This window comes from Hibiscus syriacus, unplaced genomic scaffold, assembly GCF_006381635.1.
Source record: "Hibiscus syriacus cultivar Baekdansim isolate YM2019G1 unplaced genomic scaffold, ASM638163v2 tig00002237_pilon, whole genome shotgun sequence".
Lineage (NCBI taxonomy): Eukaryota > Viridiplantae > Streptophyta > Magnoliopsida > Malvales > Malvaceae > Hibiscus > Hibiscus syriacus.
The window spans coordinates 278,821-298,158 of record NW_024061918.1 but is presented as its reverse complement, the minus strand read 5'-3'; the positions used below and the strand labels follow the sequence as shown (position 1 = coordinate 298,158).

The 19,338-nt window shown below is 31.0% G+C and overlaps 1 pseudogene; it reads right to left on the bottom strand.

The window, feature by feature from the left end:
• Positions 1–98: 98 nt before the first annotated feature.
• Positions 99–571, bottom strand: LOC120139013 (annotated as a pseudogene).
• Between the last annotated feature and the right edge of the window lie 18,767 nt (positions 572–19,338).

Below are 19,338 nucleotides of genomic sequence, written 5' to 3'. Positions count from 1 at the left end.
AAGAAACAAACAATTTAACAATCGCATCATTGCCAACAGACTGAATATCTCACAAATTAACGTAATAGAAAAAGCAAATAACAGGCTACAAGTATTATAAAACGTGGAGCTATTAGGAGAAAATGGATCCGACTGATTGTTGGATCATCACCGCTTGTTGTCATAATAAACGATCTCGGAATCGGTAACCGATCTGGAGTGCTGAACTATGGACCGTCCGATGGAGTTGATCCATCCTCCCTTTGTCCGAATCTGCAATGAAGTACATTGTGTCGTTCCTCGTTGAAAGCTCAAAAGCGTACTCCTTGTTCAGAATATCTTCGGCTCCCTTCACCGTTAAGCAGGTAGCAACAGGGATCACACCACGGGGGCTAGGAGCGCGTGTGATTGTTGACTCCTTGGACCAGAACAGTCTCCCTTGTTTCAAAACGAACCAGCGGCGCCGCCAGGTTTTATGTACTCGCCTTGTTTCGTTAACCAGCCGGCTCGTTCCGGATTCACCAGTATTCCACGCCGTCATAGTCGCTCGGTTTCTCCGTCAGCCCGTCGCTGCACGCCATAAGCTTGCCATAGCTTGGATTTGAAATCGTCGGAGGAATCAAGACAGGGAGAGCTTATGACACACTGTCTTTTACAAATCATTTCCTTCTCTATTTATTTATTTTGAACTAGTTGTTGATAGAGACTGTTAGTTGGATCATGGATGAGGATCATTTATCAGCACGATTATTTCTTATTATTTGGCTTTGTTTTATTATTTTCTATCTTCTCAAAATATAAAGCCTGTTATTATTATAAATATTAATTATGGTTAAAATATTTATCTTTCATCTAAGAAGGATGAAGGAGAGAGAATACTCCTTTTTAAATTACTTAAATATTTTATTTATATTTTATTATGATGTATTTTTTATGTTACTTTTAAAATTTTGAAATTTACTCGTTTTTTTTGTTTATTTTAAAATTTAAAATTTTTTATTTTTAAAATTTTAAAATTTACTCATAACATAAAATCATAAATAGTTTATTTTTTTAAATTTTATAATTTTTTACTTATTAAATTTAAAATTTACCCATGACACAATTTTAAAAAATCACGCTAACATAAAATCTTAAATCTACCAGTATATTGAATATAATTTAAAAATTTTATAATTCTAATTTTATAATCCATTTAGTGTTTGATGGTTTCATAACCTCTCCTGTTACCCGCCGTTTAGAGATTCACACTTTTTCTACCTTTTCGACCACCGTAAGTCCCCTCTTTTCCTGTTACCGCCGTTTCGTAGTCTTCTCTTTCTCATTTAATTGCAATACTTGACTATTGGCCAGAACCATTACCTACTAGTTACTTTATCGTTTAGTTTTTTTTATGTAATTTTTGTTTTGGTTCAGATTTTAAGTAGATTATTAGGCATATTCGTCTTTTTGGCCTGGGTTTATTTTACACGCGTAGTTCATAAATGTTCACATTTTATCGAATATTATCAAGGCATTGGACAAGCAAGAATTATTCTTTCGATACAAAAAACAAACCTTTCTTTTAAGGTTCAATAGTATGTTTATTTTAAAAATTAAAATTCGTAATTCCATAATGTGTTTCAACTAGGTATAGTTTAATATTGAGTTTTTTTAATTAATTTTACTTATAGAGATGCCATTGTTGTTTTTCTTTTAATTTGATTATGTGCGTTCAAGAGACAAATTGTAATCGTTTGTGAGTTGTTCTTTTTTATTTACTTCACAAATATAGAAGGGTTTAAATCATGTCCATCGAGTACAATCATAGATCATGAGAAGATTTTGATTCACTGAAAGCTTAACGATGTACTTGTAGTTTGTAGTTATTCATTTGTTGGGTGTTATAGATATGTTTATGGATAAATTCATAAATTATTGTTATATGTGTTAGTAAATTAACCTTATTTTATTTTATTATGGCTAAGGGAATGTTCGGATTCAAGCTAAAGTAAGTATATTGTTCTTAAGGCCCCCATTGTGTATTGTCTACTTAAATTATTATGTGTGAGTACTTATGTTGGTTGAATTTCATTATATAGTTATCTAAGATTTAACTATTTTATATTTTATAGTTATTTTTATTAATAATTATAGAAAATTTAATTTTGTCATTATCATATCGTTAGTCACATCAAAATTAATTAATGTCATGATGTAAATTTGGTCTTTAGGTTTTTATTATCATGTATAATAATAATATAATATAATTAATTATGATATTTTATTATATTATTATTGATTAATTTCATAATATTGTATTTAATCTCTTTAGGTAATCGTTAACTTCCGGTATTACCGTTGATTGTTGAAAGTTACCTCACTGCGATATCAATTATTTCCGTATTTGCTTGAGGCTTGGGATTAGTGCTCATACTTCACGTTGGTATTGTTCACGCTCTTATGTTTTTAATTTGACATTAATATTTGTAATTGTATATTTTGATTATAGAAATCATGTTAAATATCATTATAATAGTAATTTAATACGTTTATTTTTTTATTTAAATTATAGTATTATTAGATATTATGAATGATCAAGAGAACCATAGAATAATGACTGAAATTTATGAAGATGACTACAATGATGATTCATATAGAATCTTATATTGAGCAAGGAAACATTGAATTTAATGATGACGATAGAAAGATTGACTTTTTCATTAACGAGGATGTATGGGACACAATTGGGAAGAACTAAAAGACTACAATGAAAATGACATGTATATGCTTAAGTGAACGTCATTAGAAGATTGCATTAAATTTTATTATACTTATGCAAAAGTAAAATTAATGTGTCTTAAAGGGGTTATAGAGAGGAAAGATGGAAATACTTACCTAATAGAAAATGCGAACCAAAACCAATAAGCAGTTGGATGTCGAGCATTTATTCAATTCAAACTTCACAAACGATATCAATTTGGGAATGTTCAAACAAAATTTCATGCACAACATAATCATGAAATGATAAAGCCAGCACAAGTACCTTTTATTAGGTAAATACATACTTAATACATATTTTTTGGTAATATTAGAAGTACAAGTTTAAATATTTTGATGTCAATGATTTATTTTCAGGTCATTACGGAAAATTAGCGAGGCAAATAAATTTAAAATTAATAGCATGCATAATTTTAGAATTGCCCCTAATAGAATTATGCAAAATTTCGTGAATGAAACTTTCTCTTGAAAATGTTGGATTCATAGAGAAGGATTTATACAACTATGTACATAGAATCAAATGAGAAGTACACTGAAACGGTGATGGTGTATCTCTATGGAACAAGAAACAATCGCCTTTTTTTTGTGAGCCACACAAGAGAACATGGAAACTTAGAAAAATTATTTTGGTGTGATGTATATCACATACCGACTATATGAATTTGGACAAGTAATTGCGTTGATACAACCTATAAGTGCAACCAAATTGTAGAGAATTAATGGGGATTATTTTTCTTATAACAAGTCATTCGTAGTTTTGGTTGACGTCAATCATCATTGAAACAAAGTACCATTTAGATGTGCATTGTTGTTAATGAGAAAGATAATACTTATGTGTGTGTTACAACAACTAATTATAGCGGGAGATGGCTACAAACCTCTAACTGTTATTACTGATGGAGATAAAGTCATGGAAAATGCCATTACTCAAGTACTCCTAGGCAAAACATAGACTTTGCATATGGCATATTCTAAGGAGCATGAAAAAAAACGGTGACAAAAAATTTCACGATGGATTTATGAAGTGCGTTGATAAGTGTAGAACACCCACATATTTTGAAAGGGATTGGATTGAATTAGTTTCCAAACATAAATTTGAAGATATAAGGTGAGTAAAGAATCGCATTAAGCCAAAGAGAAATGGATAAAAGCATACATGCGAGGAGAAACTTTTATGCAGATAACTTTATATATATAGTTTGATTAATATTATTTTAGTTTATTGTATTAAATATAATTATTATATTTTGATGTACAACGATGAGGACTACTCAACGTTGTGGGGTGAATGAATCGAACACTTAAATCTTGTTGGACAAAAAGGTATTGTTGTGTCAATTTGTTAAGTATTATCATAAAGAGCTAGAATCTTTTAGGTGGGAAGAAAGTCATCAAGATTACAAGACAACATATGAACAACCATATTGTGATGGTGTGTTGGCAAATTTAAAAATCATGCGACATAAGTATATACAATAAACTGTTTTGCTACTTTATGAAGAAAAATATCGTATAAGGGTTATTATTTGGTCAAAAAGATTATATCGAGTAATGGACGTATGTTCTACTGGTTAGAGCAATGTGAAAAAGAAAATATATGGTATCTTGTGGTTAATGATATCACTTATGATACAATGTATTGTTGTTGTATGAAGTTAGAGTATGTTGGATTTTCTTGTCGACATATGTTTGCTGCGATGAAATATGAAAAAGCAAAAATACCTCAAGGATGTATCATGAAGCGATGGACTGTTCATGCCAAGAAAGACGTTGAGCTACAAAAAAAAATGAAAAGATTGAATGTGATAATCCAACATCAATTCAAGCCAGGTATTCCAATTTAGCCTCTTTTTGCATGAATATCTTTCATCGTGCATCACAAACATTTAAATCTTTCAATGAGGTTAAAGATCAATTTGCAAAAATGAGTCTCAAATTGCAAGTGATGAAAGTTGGAAGTAACAAGAGAACCGACAAAAAAAGAGAGCTTCTTGGAATCAATGATCCTATAATTTTAGAAACAGGGAAAGGAACGCACAAGAAAGCTATGGGTCAAGCTTCACATCTAAAATGCACAACTAGGTCATATTGTGAAGAAGATGAAAATGTAACATTAGACTTGAATAAAACTCCTAAATCTTCTTCAAATAAGCATTCTAATCAGGATATGAAGCACGCCGATGTACTCCGATTATAAAAAATAGTTATATACATGCCCAACACATATGAAGAAGGTGACATATCTAAGTTAATATAATATAACATATAATAGATGTTATTCTTTATTATTATATAACTTGACACATTTCATTATCTTATTGCAGGCATCATATAGTCATGAATTGAAAAGTATGGAGAATGATCCAACTATTTTCGATTGACAGCCAAATAAAGATTTGTAATGCGTAAAATATTTAAGAATAATACTTGTATGATGAACTATTATAATTTGGTAGAATTATGATGAACTATTATACTTTAATTTAATTGATTTGCACGTGATTATTGATTATTTATTTAAGTTTATTATTCTATCTAATTTTTTATTGTTATTATGTATTAATACCTTTTTCCCACTATGATATAATTACTAATCTATATAATATGTAATTATAAAAATATTGTATTGATAATAATTTTATTAATATATAAAAATTGAATCAAATTCAGATTTTATATATACAATCGTACAAAATTTGATATGAAATACAATTAATTGGTCAAATGTCATATTATCTAAATTTAACATTTGTAGAATTTATCAATTTCTATAAGGGAGAACAAAACAAAGTGTTTAATGTATTAAAAATAAAAAGATTAAATATCTTACATGTTTACTAGTTTACTCAAAAAAGAAATCAAAATCATGAAGCTTTGAATTCTTTTCCTCTATCTTTCATAATTTGCATTAAAAATTAGTTTGAAACATTTTATTTACATATATCTTTGTTATTTTGTTTCATTTATTTCTATTTTCATATTACGTCAGGTATTTAAATCTAAATATTTATTTTATAATAAATAAAATTAATATGATTCCTTACATCTATTATAAGTATATATTTTTTAAAATATTTTATATTAAATTTATAAAAAAAATAAATAAATATTTAATTAGTTTATTTTATTCCCAAATTATGTAAAAAGATATAATTTTATATGTATAATTTAACCATATGAATAAAAATGATTGGGTACTAATTATTTATAGTCATTCTCATACAATTATTTTTTGTTACTTGTTAATTTTTTTTTAAAAAAAAATGAGAATCATTCATGGAATATTTTCGAGCTCTCACATATGGGACGTTTGAAAAGATCAGTCTCATTGCGATTGCTAGTTACAAGTTTTGCTAAACATTTCAGTCGTTTAACTCCCATTTCTTGCGTCTACACAATTAATATATCATGTTATTAAACATCAATAAGCCTATAAATTAAACTAAGTGGAATACTTTATTGTAAAAAAATATTGGACCAATCATTGTTTCGATCGGTTTCTATGTACTTCAGTAGGTACATGCCACAATCATCCTTGAAGGGTCTAATTGCACTTCTTGTCCTTTGCATTTTATCTCATATTTAAAAATCCATTTTTATGACTAATTGGCCCTCAAAGCCAACCCAATTAAGCCCAACAACTTAATTTATAATTTCACATAGTCCACTTATCTTTCAGATAATCCCAAAACTACTATCTCATAATTTGGGGTGTTACACTCTGGGGTAAGATGAAGCTACCTTAGAGTCCTCACGGTTTCTCTCATTCACTAATCTGTTGAAATCGGATTATCACTTGAATCATAGAAGTTAACTATTTGGTTCTTTCTCGGTCTCTCTACTGAGGTCTTCGTCAGCGCTAACACACTGTACGGCCGACTGAACAATCTATACTCTCATAATAGCGTTAACTATATCCCTAAGAGTGGAGGTCAAACCTCTGAAGAAGGTTGCCTCTACGACTCCTACGCCTAATGAAATCCCCTAATCTTCTGCCCTAGGCAGGAACTCCTCACTGACACTGTCTAGATGAGAGGCTTGACTCTCCATCAAATCCTCGAGACCACGTTCGAAACTATCGACCATCAAAACATTCTACAACACAGATTAAAAAAGGAAACACCATCATGATTCCAGAATTATACAAGTACTTTCAGTACCTATGGGCATGTATTCACTGACACCTTACTAATACTAACCACTGGGTCCTAGAACCGACTAAACCTGATGGTCTGATACCACTAAATGTAACACCTTAAACTAGATTGGTCCTAAAGTGACACATTGGGCTACCGAGACAACCCCTGATTTTCAAAACATGTTCATTTTCTTTTCAAACATGCTGAATGATATCATACATAAAACATAAACATTGTTATAAAATCATTTTACAAAACTGAAGCTCCGTGAAACATAAGTTAAAACCTAAAATAATATAACTCTGAGTTTAATAAACTGAGTACACGAGTAAGGTTCTATGAATACGTATGTCTACTAAGCTACAATATAATACTCTGAAGGAGATGCTGGGAATGCTGCTACGACAATGCTTATCGAACTGCTTATGCAACTAATCTGCCAACGAAAAACATTCGAAGGTTGAGTTTACATAGCCCAGTAGTATAATCACTAATCTAGAGCAACATAAGAATTTCATAAATAAAAGGATACTAGACACATAGTACTAAGCAGTTGGTACATGCATGATCCCAATCAGTGCTACCTACTTAAGGTTCTCCAGTTCTACCTCTCGAATGTAGGTCTCATACCTCCCTTAGTCTCCGGTAAAGGCCTCGCCATGAGTAAACCTATAACATGTCTCGAACCTTAGTATCATCCTATAATGCATCCTCATGCAATAAACAATGATAATACTCGGTATCACAAAAATGCCTAATACCACAGAACAACAACAAGCAAGCATCATGGTGTACCTCATGGGTCACATAGCATCATGAGTCTCACACCCCTATTTACTTACTAAAGGTACCTCAGGTAAGATTTGGGTCATGTAGTGTCAGCATCTCATGAGTACCTTAAGTAAGGCTCGGGTCACAAAGCATCGGTAACTCAATGGTATCTTAGGCTAGGTCCGGGTCACATAACATCACATAACATCGACACCATGCCAAGCTAGTCTACTCCTCTAGAGTACTTAGCACATATCTGGGTCACATAACATCAGTACAATGTTCAACTAGCGACTAAAGTGCTATCACACTTACTTGGATATATCTGGATATTCTATGCACATAAAACTATCATCCTACTATTAAAGTAACTCGGTTGTCCTCATCGTTTCCTGAGTTATAAACAAAGGCATAACTCTTATGGAATATTACCTCATAAGGCTCTTATGGATATCACACGATTATTAGTATTATCTCATTATTATTATCATTAGTCTTTCTCTAAATCTAATATTTTAACACACGTTAGCTGATGCCACTCTAAGGCAATCAAAGTAGCTCGACTACTCGCTACCAAACTTAATGAATTCAGGTGAGGTCATTTTCCTTCACCTGAACTGTCCCTCGTCCTCTCGCCTAGGATGTTAAGGAAAAGTTTATTAGCACTTAAAGGGTATTTTAGTCATCTCTGTCTCTAGAGAGATCACTAAGTATTTCACGATTTTCTAAAGATTATGGTGCTTATTGTTCACTGACTGTATCACTAGTTAGCCTGATATCTGACTCGAGTTCATTACTAGGTAACAATACTTATAACGCTCTTATCGTACTTCTCCCAATACTCCTTGAAATAGTGGAACAAGTTATCCATTCTCAGTTCACTGACATTCTCGAAGCACCATGTTCTTCATCATTACTGAATCTGACATATCCTTCGTACCACATATCAAATATATCCTACAACTATCATCGATCTCAACTATCCGTATACATCCTCGATTGAAGTTACTTTGGTATATTACGCTTAATATGGTTACACCCAATGTAACCTAATCCAACGAGTGTTCTTAGGTAAATTTGGTCAATCATGTCCCTCATGGACTAAGTCATACTATTACAGGTTGTCTTTAGTCTTTACCGGCCTTAATCAGGTCAAATCTAACCATCCCAAGGGAGTAGTATCAATAGTCTACTTGTAGTATCAGTACCAAAAATGTATTCTGCTATTGAAATTGGGGCCCGGTCTCGAGACCAACACTTTCAGTCTCGAGACCGAAGGGGCAATATTGATACTCTTTTGGCGGTATCGATACTCCTTGCCTGGTTCATGCGGTATCGATACTGTTCATCCCAATATCGATACTCAAACCCAGAAATAGATATTTAGGCTAAAAAATCACTTAAAAATCATCATAAATGCCATAGTTTGATTCTAAATCATGCATTGAATTTTTTGGGAGTTAACTAGGGTCCCTAGGTGTTATAAAACATATTAAAACACCTAAAATGTGATTTTCTTGAGAAATTAAATATGAACCCTAAAATGTTTAAATCACCAAATCTTAGCAGTTTATTGAAATATATAAAATCTTAATACTCCAAAGGATTAAAAATACACTACCTTGATGATTGAATCCCGAAATGAAGCTCATTGCTTAGACAAAATACTTTCCTTGGTGATTTGGATGAAAACCCGAAACTACTAGCCCAAAATTTGGGGTGTTATAGTTTTACTGATGTTATGTGACCCAAACACGTTCTGAGTACTCTAGAGGGGTAAACTAGTCTGGTAAGGATCGATGCTATGTGACCTGGTGATGCACCTATAGTCTTTCCAGCTCTCACGAGTTTCCAAACAAGCTTACAGTTCCTCGTGCATCAGTGGCCCCTATGCGAGAACATTATAGAGAGGGGAATGAATGCCCCTGACAGTCAGAGCAGTGACAACCCTCGTACCAACGTTAGTATGGCCTCCTTTAACGTCTTGGCAACATCCTCATAAGAGGGTTATATTACATACCAAAAAAGAGGGGAAAATCAATTAGTAACATATCGAGAAAAAACATTTTTGGAGGGGAGATACTTGTAAAACCAACTAAAATAAAGGTCAGCAACCAAAAAGGGGAATTCATTGTTTTAGGAATTATTGTAATCGGGTATTAAGCCCACAAACAACTTTTGTTAAAAGGGACGAAATCCCATTATTTTCGTAGGGAAGCAATACAAACAAATAATTTTTGGGTACTATCTCTTTTACATTTTCCAGTGCCTTGTGTGTGTTTAGAGTGTGAATACGAATAAAATGGTTTTCTTTTAACTGTTTTTATTCTTTGGGTCTTCGTCGGAGTCGTAGTCGAGTATCGAGGGCCCTTGTAGCCGTTTTGAAGTTTTCTGGGGTTGCATGTAGATTTTAAGGGCTATTTGGGTCTTAGGGTTCATGTTTAAAGCGATTTAAAGAGTCAGTTTAGGTCGTGGTTTAGGTTTAAGGATAACCCTACCACTATCAATGGTAGTTGGAGTTCAAATCTAAACATTTAAGGTTAGATTTAGGACTCATTTGGGGTGGTTTGGTCACTCTCGGGTTTAGATTTAAGGAGATGGTAGAGGAATCGTTACCGTGAGTTTCTTTGGCGGCTAAAAAATAGAGAAATTCATGGAAGAGATATGAGATTTAGGGTTTTAAGATTTTCTTGGTTATTTTTTGGTCTAGTTTCTAGCGAAAAGGTATGAATCTGGGAGGGCTAGGTCTTCTGGTTTGTTTTTGTGGCAATGATTGGTTTTCTCGGCCACCACGTGCGGTGGTCAGAGCATGGGAGAAGTGAGACATGAAGATGAGAGCGAGAGAGTGAGAACTCTCTCGGTTTTGGGAGACCATTTTTGATAAAAGTGATTAGGTTTAGGTTAAATTTTTTATTAGGGGGTTTTCTATAATGAATTTGGTTATTTCAGTTTCAGTCCCCTATTTTTAGCTTGTTTTTCAAAATGGTCACCTGTAGGTATCTTTTTTTTTAATTTAGTTTTTTATTTGTCCCATTATTGTTATTTTTTGACTTTGTATTTCAGTTATAATTTTTGGGTTATTTATGTTTAAGTCCCTCATATTTATGCGCCTTTTTTCTTTTTTAATCTCTGCCTTAATTCTTGATGTCTATGTCTATTTTTCACTTTATTTTAATTTAGTCCTTTGATGAATTTGCATGGTTTATTAAATTTTAATCCCTAATTGATTATTAAATATTCAATCTAGTACCTTAGTTCAATTTTTTAATTACTAGTTGAATTAATATAGTTTCTGTTACATGGCAATTAATTAGATTAGTTTTTAGATTGTTTTAATAAAATTAATGTATCTATGTATGTTTTGATCTTTTTTAGGGTTAATAGACTTCAAAATTTACCCCTAGGCTATATAGCTTCTCTATTAAACAATTTTATAATTAGGTAACAATCCGATTTGAGTCTTTGTATAAACATGCACGATTACTCGAGTTGATTGTTCAAATCAATAATTGGTTAATTTATCAACTTAATTTGAAACCTTAGTTTAGCTTTAGTCCTTTAACTTCTAGTCACTTTAGTTTAAATAATTATGGTTAATTAGAGTCTTAGTTGAGGTTTAATCCCTATTCTATTCTTATATGGTCATTTTTAAATTTGGTCCCACAACTTTGATTTTAAATTGAATCTTTAGATTTAGGTTTCAAATATTTTAGTCCTAATTTAGATTACTTTATCTTTTAGATTAGGTCCTTCAATTTAGATTTCTTTTAATTTAGTCCATTGTTAGGTAATTTTCTTCTTTAATTAGTTGTATATATTTGTTTTGCATGTTGATATGTTGATATATGTATGAGTATGCGAATGATTTATTTACTAATCACATGACATCATTTTTTCATAATATGTATGATACCCTCACAGCATCACTTGACTTGACCAAATAATTGGACTAGAGGGAACCTCTTTTTATTTAAGGTTGTCGTGGAATGACTATCTTAACGTCTAATAAAGTTTCTGAAAAATTTAAAATGAAGTGGTGTCCCGTCAAGTGAAACCCTAAAATTTGGCCTCACCTAATATTTGGAAACGAAAGAAAACAAAATGTTTTTCTTTTTAAATTCATCGCGAAAAGATTGTTAGAACTTATAAAAGATCTGATCTCGACGTCTTTAAGTAATCGAATATTCTTTCTAAAAGGATTGGTGATTTTTAATTTAATTTGTTTTATTTTATTTCATGTATTCGAACATTACAGTGGAACCATAATATTTATTTATTTCGATTGGTATGAATTGACTGCCTCATGGTATTATAGGTTAATTCTTCTCGATGAGAAATAATTAAATATTATTTTGTTATGTCTAAAATTCAAAATATGTATTCGAATGGATCATTAACTAATTAAATTTGAACTTGTAAGTCTCGTTGCAAAGACAATTAATTAATCGACTATGTACCAATTAGGGTGAAGTGGGGTGCTAATCCTTCCCCACGCGTAATCGACTCCCGAACTCAATTTTTTGGTACGCAGACCTTAAAACGTTGTTTAATAATTTTTTAAATTAAAATTTTATTAAAATGACGAAACATTTTGGCTGTCCATTCACTCCCTAACCAAAGATTGGTGGCGACTCCTCTAACCATTTTTATTCGAGACAAGATTTTTTAAATCATGTTCTTTAATTAAAAATTAAGAAATTTTAATAAAAATGAAAATTGTTTATACAGCTTGGACCTAGCCTAAGATCTTACATTGTGTCGATGTTATGTGACCCATACAACCCTAGGGTACTTATGAGAGCTGATGCTATGTGACCCAAATCTACCCAAGGTACCTCTAGTAAGCAACATGCATGTGAGTTCAATGATGCTAAATGAGCCCGAACTACACCATTATGCTTACTTATTATTGTGTGAATGTACTGGTGTCTTTGTGATTAGGTACTATCGTGTTGCATGATGAGAATGTAGGATAATACAAAGGTTAGACCTCATATTCGTTTACTCATAGAGAGGCCCTTAGTAGAGACTAAGGGAAGTGGGAGACTTACGCTAAGAGTAAAACTGTTAAAACATAAGTAGGTTGCAGTTGATTAGGATCATGCACGTACCTACTCTTATTATACTATGTCTTATAGCGCTTAAGTTTATGAGATTCATATGTTGCTAGATTAGCGATTATACTACTGGGCTTTGGAAGCTCAACTTCGAATGTTTCTGTTTGTAGGATAGTATATTGAGTTGTTCGAGTAGCGCCGTCATAATAGGATTTCTAGCATTTCCTCACAGAGTACTAGTTTGTTATTGTAGTGGGAATGTGTATTCATAGTACCCTTACTTATGTATTATTAGTCGATTAATTGGGTTAACTATGTCACGGAGCTCCATTTTGTAAAGGCATTTTATTATTGTTTTGATTTATAGATTTTTAAATTATGGTTGTGAGTATTTATTTCAAAAAAAGGTTAGCCACTCTAGTTGTCCCGTGTATAAGATGGTCATATAACAGAGGCGAGTACTCTTGAAGAGACCCAAGACATAAATAATAATAAAAGTCTAGAAGAGTTTTATGAACCTAAAATTGAAAATAATGAAGAGATCTTGATAAGTTGTCATTACGAGAAAAGAATGGAACCAAAATAAAAAATTATTGATAGTGATTTTACAAATAATATTTCTATAGAAGTAAAGAAATAAATCGAGGATCTGGAATTGAATCTAAGAGTATAGATGTGAAATAATTGGCCAAAATGGAAAGATAATATTCAAGTGAAGTTCAATCAACTTCCAAACATTGACGAGTAGTACAAACACCTAAAGGTGTAATGCAAGTGTGGTATAAATGAGATGAATCATAAAGACTTTAACTTCATGGTGGATGTAATTACTTTATTACTCTTGCAGTTACAAAAAACATTATAATGCGTCTAATGATTTGTGGATTCATATATATATAATGATATTTATCTCTGATTGATTAAAATTCTAGAAGCATTTAAAAATTCTAAGAAATTTGTACAAATATATTTGCTTAAATATTTAGATGGAATGAATTGACCAAACTGTGTATGGTATATCCGAATCAATGAGAGTCTACTTGCTCATATGACTTTATAAAGACGTCAAGATCAGAATATGATAATTATTGTATACTTTGAATTGAAACTTCTAAAGAGTTTTAAAATAGAATTCCCGAAGAATTTCAAAAATATTTTGATTGTTTAAAATAACATTTTATTGAAATCAAGCTTTGTCTTAACCTGTAGATTGAGTACATAAACTAGATCAATTGAAAGGATGATAGATCGAAGGATATATTTTTCTAAAGTTTTCTCCCTCACGGTCTTCAAAAGAAGAGTAATGTAAATATTTGACAATTATTTACTTGAACATTTGAAGATTTTATTCAAGATTTAGTTGTAATATTCAAATATCATATGTGCTATTATCATGAGGGGAGTTTGTACTCATTTTTCCCTTAATCAAGGTTTTGTCCCACTGGATTTTCATGCTAAGGTTTTGAATGAGGCAACATGTTTTATGTATTAAATATATGTGTACTCTTTTTCCTTTATTAATATTTTTTCCCACGAGATTTTTATCTTAGTAAGGTTTTAACGAGGTACATTATTTATATAGGCATCCAAGGGAGAGTGTTATGAATATTTATTTATGTGGACGTCCTATCACTATCTTTATCTCTATTTGTAGGATAATATTTTCATTAGATTTAGATTTCTATATGATATTTATTCCTTATTCTATAAATATGGAGTTTAGAGAATACATTGTATACAACTCATATTATAATAATGCATTTCTCTCTCCTTATTCTTCTTATTCTCTCATTTCGTTTATTTAACAAAAAAATATAATTCAATGCTTATGTTACAAATATAAATTTAATTTAATTTATATATGTTGAGTCAATCAAGAGGATGAACTAACCAAGAGAGGGTGAATTGACATTTAAAAATTTTGGTGAAAGCTTGAAATAAAAATAGGAAATTGAACACAAGAATTTTAGAGTGGTTTGACTTTCTTAACCAAAGTCTACATCCACTACCTTAGCTATCCAAACTAAGGATTTTCACAAATTCACTAATTTGTATCAACCTTTGAGGACAAGGTGTAGCCTTACAACTCCCTCAAGAATTATACCTCAAATTCTTGAGAACATTCTCTCAAAGAAAAAATTACAAATTTGCAAACTTAGAAAACCTCACTAGGAATGTGTTTGCACAATTCAAGAACAAATAAGAACACTAAAAAAAAGATTATTGAAGAATGTTGACTTTGATTTTGGCTCAATTTAATTGCTTTGGCTTTCTTTTTAATTTCTTGTCTTTACATATGGCTTGAAATCTTGTTTTTATATCATCTCATTCAATTCTAGCAGTTTGGGTTGTTGTGGGAGTTAATAGAGCCGCTGGGATGAAGTTTTCTGCAATAAATAATACCCAAACGCCTTGAGTATCGATACTCTAGCTTGGAGTATCGATAATGCTTGCATTAATTACAAAAATCTAGTCATTGGTGAGAGATAAGTATCGACACTCTTATGTGAGTATCGGTACTGGTATCAATATTCTGAGAATCGATATGAAAATGGTATACTGGAATCGGTTTTTGTCAAAACCACAAAGGTAGTATCGGTGCTCCCATCCAAAGTATCGGTACTGCATAAATAGAATCGATACTGCAGGGTTCAAAATCAATTTTTAACTCGATTAAAGTTCAAAACCCTTTGTAAAATTGTTTGAAAATTATTTCCAGTATATGAATTTAATTTTCAAAACGAGTAATGAGTAAAAATGAATTTTTGTCCTTGAAAATGATTTCAATGTTCGAACAATTTAATCAAATATAAACTTGAAAATCGAATAAAAATAATCTTAAAAATTCTTTTAAAATATTCATTTTTGGTATATCAAAATACAAACATGGTTCAACAATATATAATTAATAATTTTTCATAAATGTATATATAATTAATTATCATTGTAATTAACTCTATATACTATTGTTGATAAGATTCAAATAAATGAAAAAGGTGGCCTGGGGGTTAAGTGTGCACCTATCCATTTACAAGACCTAGGATCACATTCCATTATAAGTATATTTTATTCTCTTAATGTTTCGAAACTTTGTATTCTAATGGTAAAAAATTTTTCCCTCTTCGAATAGTTTCAAATTTTCTCATTGTTTTAAAACTTCATGTGTATGTAGATTTCAATGAGTGAATTTAATGCTTCAAATGGCTTCAAACTCCCTCCAACAACCTCAAATGGATAGAAATCAATGAGAGCGTATAAAAGGGGTCTTCAAACAACCAAGAAAAGACAAGAAATCTACTCCAAGAATCAAAGAACAAATAGTCAAATTTGTATTCAATTATATCTTTCTTTAATTGAACACTATTCCATTCTTGTAATTTTTATTCTAATATTCTGGGTGGTGTAAGAGCTTCAATTTGTAAACAATCTATCATTGTGAGGATATTCAAAGTTTTCTTATTTGCAATTTCTTCTTAGGAAGGGTTCTGCTCTTAAGACTTTGGGGTATAAGTCTTAGTGTTGTGTAAGGCTACACCCTGTCTTAAAAGGTTAGAACAAATTATTGAATTTGTTGAAATCCTTAGTGTGGAAGCTAAGGTAGTGAATATAGACTTTATTTAGGAAGTTGAACCACTCTAAAATCCTTGTGCCATCTTTCCTATTTTTCTTAAAAGCTTTCCAATAATTTTATTGTCAATTCACTCCCTTGGCTACTTTCTTGATCGACTGACTCAACACGATTCTATCAAACCAAGGATAGTTTTCCCCAGAATAAGACGTTGAGAGATCAAAATTCTTTTTTTAAAAGGAGAGAGAATAGGGGTCAAAGTGACCATCTTATCAAATGTTTGGTATTAAATTTGTCATTATGCCTTTTCATGGTCAGTAATGGATTCATTTTTAAACTGATTGTTTATTATGAGTTCCCCCCTAAATTTGTTATTTTTTGTTTTTTTATAGGTGGATTATGTTAGTTTTTTGTTTTTTTAATCATTTTCTTTTCATAACAAACAAGTAAGGAATGACTTTACTTTTTATAATATATTTTATTAATTTTTGTAATATGTTTTTTCTTCGGATTGAATTTGATATTTTTTTAATTGAAGTTGATTTAATTATTTTTATTAACTTATTCCTACTTTAGACCTTTAAATTAATTTTATATGATTTAATTTATCTTAATTTTATATTCTTTTATATTTTTATTATAATTTCAATTTACTTAGTAAAAATTAATTACTTAACATATTCTCAAAGTATTATTTCATTTCAAATTAGTCCCTAAATTTTTAAATGTTTCAAATTTATCCCTAAACTATGACTATTATTCTAAAATAATCCTCAAATTTCATCCTTAAACTATGACATCCATTCTAAATTATTCCCCAAATATTTTTAATATTTTAATTTCATCCCAAACTATACTTATATACTAATCACATCCATTGTTAATAATATCATTAGGCCAAGTTGCATTATCACATGTTTAAAAAAAAATTTAGGTTGAACTATGGTTGAAATCAATTACATATTTATGAATTTAGGTATACAATTGGAAATTTCAAAAGTTTAGGGACTAATTTAGAATGAGGTTCATAGTTTAGGGATAAAACTAGAATGTAAAAAAATTTAAGGACTAATTTAAAATGAGAGTTGTAGTTTAGGGACATATGATGCTCTCAATAAAATTAAGAAATATTATAAGTTTAGAAAAGAAAATAATTTGACTTATAAACATGTGAAATTCTTCCACTAAATTCAAGTCAACTATTTTTTTCTCTCACATGATTATTAACCTAGTATCTTTATTTTTAAAATTTTACGTTAATAATTTAATAATAAAATTTAAACGATGTTAATAATTCATTTAAAATTTGGATAAAGAATATAAATGGTTCATCAACTATAGGTGCTATTTTTTTGAGTTCTCTGACTATAGAATGATGTTTTGTTGAGTCCTCTGACTTTTAAAAGTTACAAAATGGTCATATGACTATTTATATGTTTTATGCTCGTCATTTACCGTTAAAAATTTGATAGTCATCTGAACTGTATGTCAACCTACTGACTGAGATATGACAATCACATTTTAATGATGTTCACTGGCACCGACATTGGTTTCAAGCATTGGCACGATAACATAATATTTCAAGCATTGTCTCGATGACATAATGTAAACAGAGAGTTGGTCCATAAACTATAAATCATACGATTATGGAATCATATTTTATCATATATCAGTCAAGAAGTTGACGTCCAGCTCAGGTTGTTATCAATTTTTAATAGAAAATGACAACTTTGAAACATATGAATAATTAAGTGACCATTTTTGTAACTTTTAATAGTCGGGGGACTAAATAAAATAACGCCTTATAATCGGGGAACTCAACAAAATAATACCCTATAGTCGAGAGACCATTTATATACTTTATCCTTAACATTTCTAAATATAAAAATTAGATGTTTTCATTTCTAAAATAAAATAAGAAGATAAAATTTTAAATGTAAAAAATTATATACTATGGATATATTTTAACCATTTATCCATATATAAAAAATTTGGGAGTAAAATCACAAATGTAATAATGTTTAATAAATACACAAATAACTATCATCAAAATTAATTATCTTCATATCTCAGCAGATTGGATTATGCTTACTTTAGATAACCCAGTGAACAGGCCCAAGAATACACCATCTTCTGGCCAACAAATCTTCAGGCTCATTTCAAACTTTTTTGTCAATCTTGGATGACTTTGAGCACGATATCCTTTGTCATGAAGTTGAAATTGTGGTTGACTCATTTATTGCGAAGTTGAGTCAATCTTGGATGGCTTGAGCATAATATTCTTCATCGTGAAGTTGAAATTAAGCTCGAAATCTACCCTGGAATGTGGCTCCTCGTTGTCGAGTTGAACCATTTTGCAATTGATTTTGGATATTCTTCTTGTTCAATATCCTTTGTTGTGAAGTTGAAATTCAACTTGAAGATCACAAATAGCTTCATTTTGTTGAGTTGAGCTATACTGCGGATAACTTATTTGTTATGAAGTTGAGTCGATCTTGAGTATTTTGGGCACGATATCATTTACCATGAAGTTGAAATTGTGGGACAAAGTTGTAGATGACTGTTCTTGAAGCCGTATATCCTCTATCGTGGTGTTGAAATATGACTTTAGAAGATGGCTCCTTGTCAATGAGTTAAGCCAAAATTGCAGTCGGTTTCGGATGCGTTTCTGGGTTAAGAATCATCGTTATGAAGTTGATACTTGGCCTAAAAACTTTGACTGGAAACTAGCTCCTCACCACTGAGTTAAGTTAGAATGCTCCCAATTCTGAATTATTTTTCCGAACCCAATATCCTCCATCGTGGAGTTGAGACTGAATTCGAAAAATTTTGATTGAAAGTTGGCTCATCGCCACTGAGTTAAGCCAAAATGCAGTCGATTTTGAATGACTTGCCTTCATGGGAAAGCCAAATGAGAAGACCCCCTCACGATTTAATTCTATCTTGATTCTTTGGATGACTCCCATTCATGGGAAAGTCAGTCTTGATTCTTTGGATGGTTCCCCTTCACGGGTCTAAACCAGGTGAGATGCTCATTGGATGACTCATCTTTACGGGAAAGCCA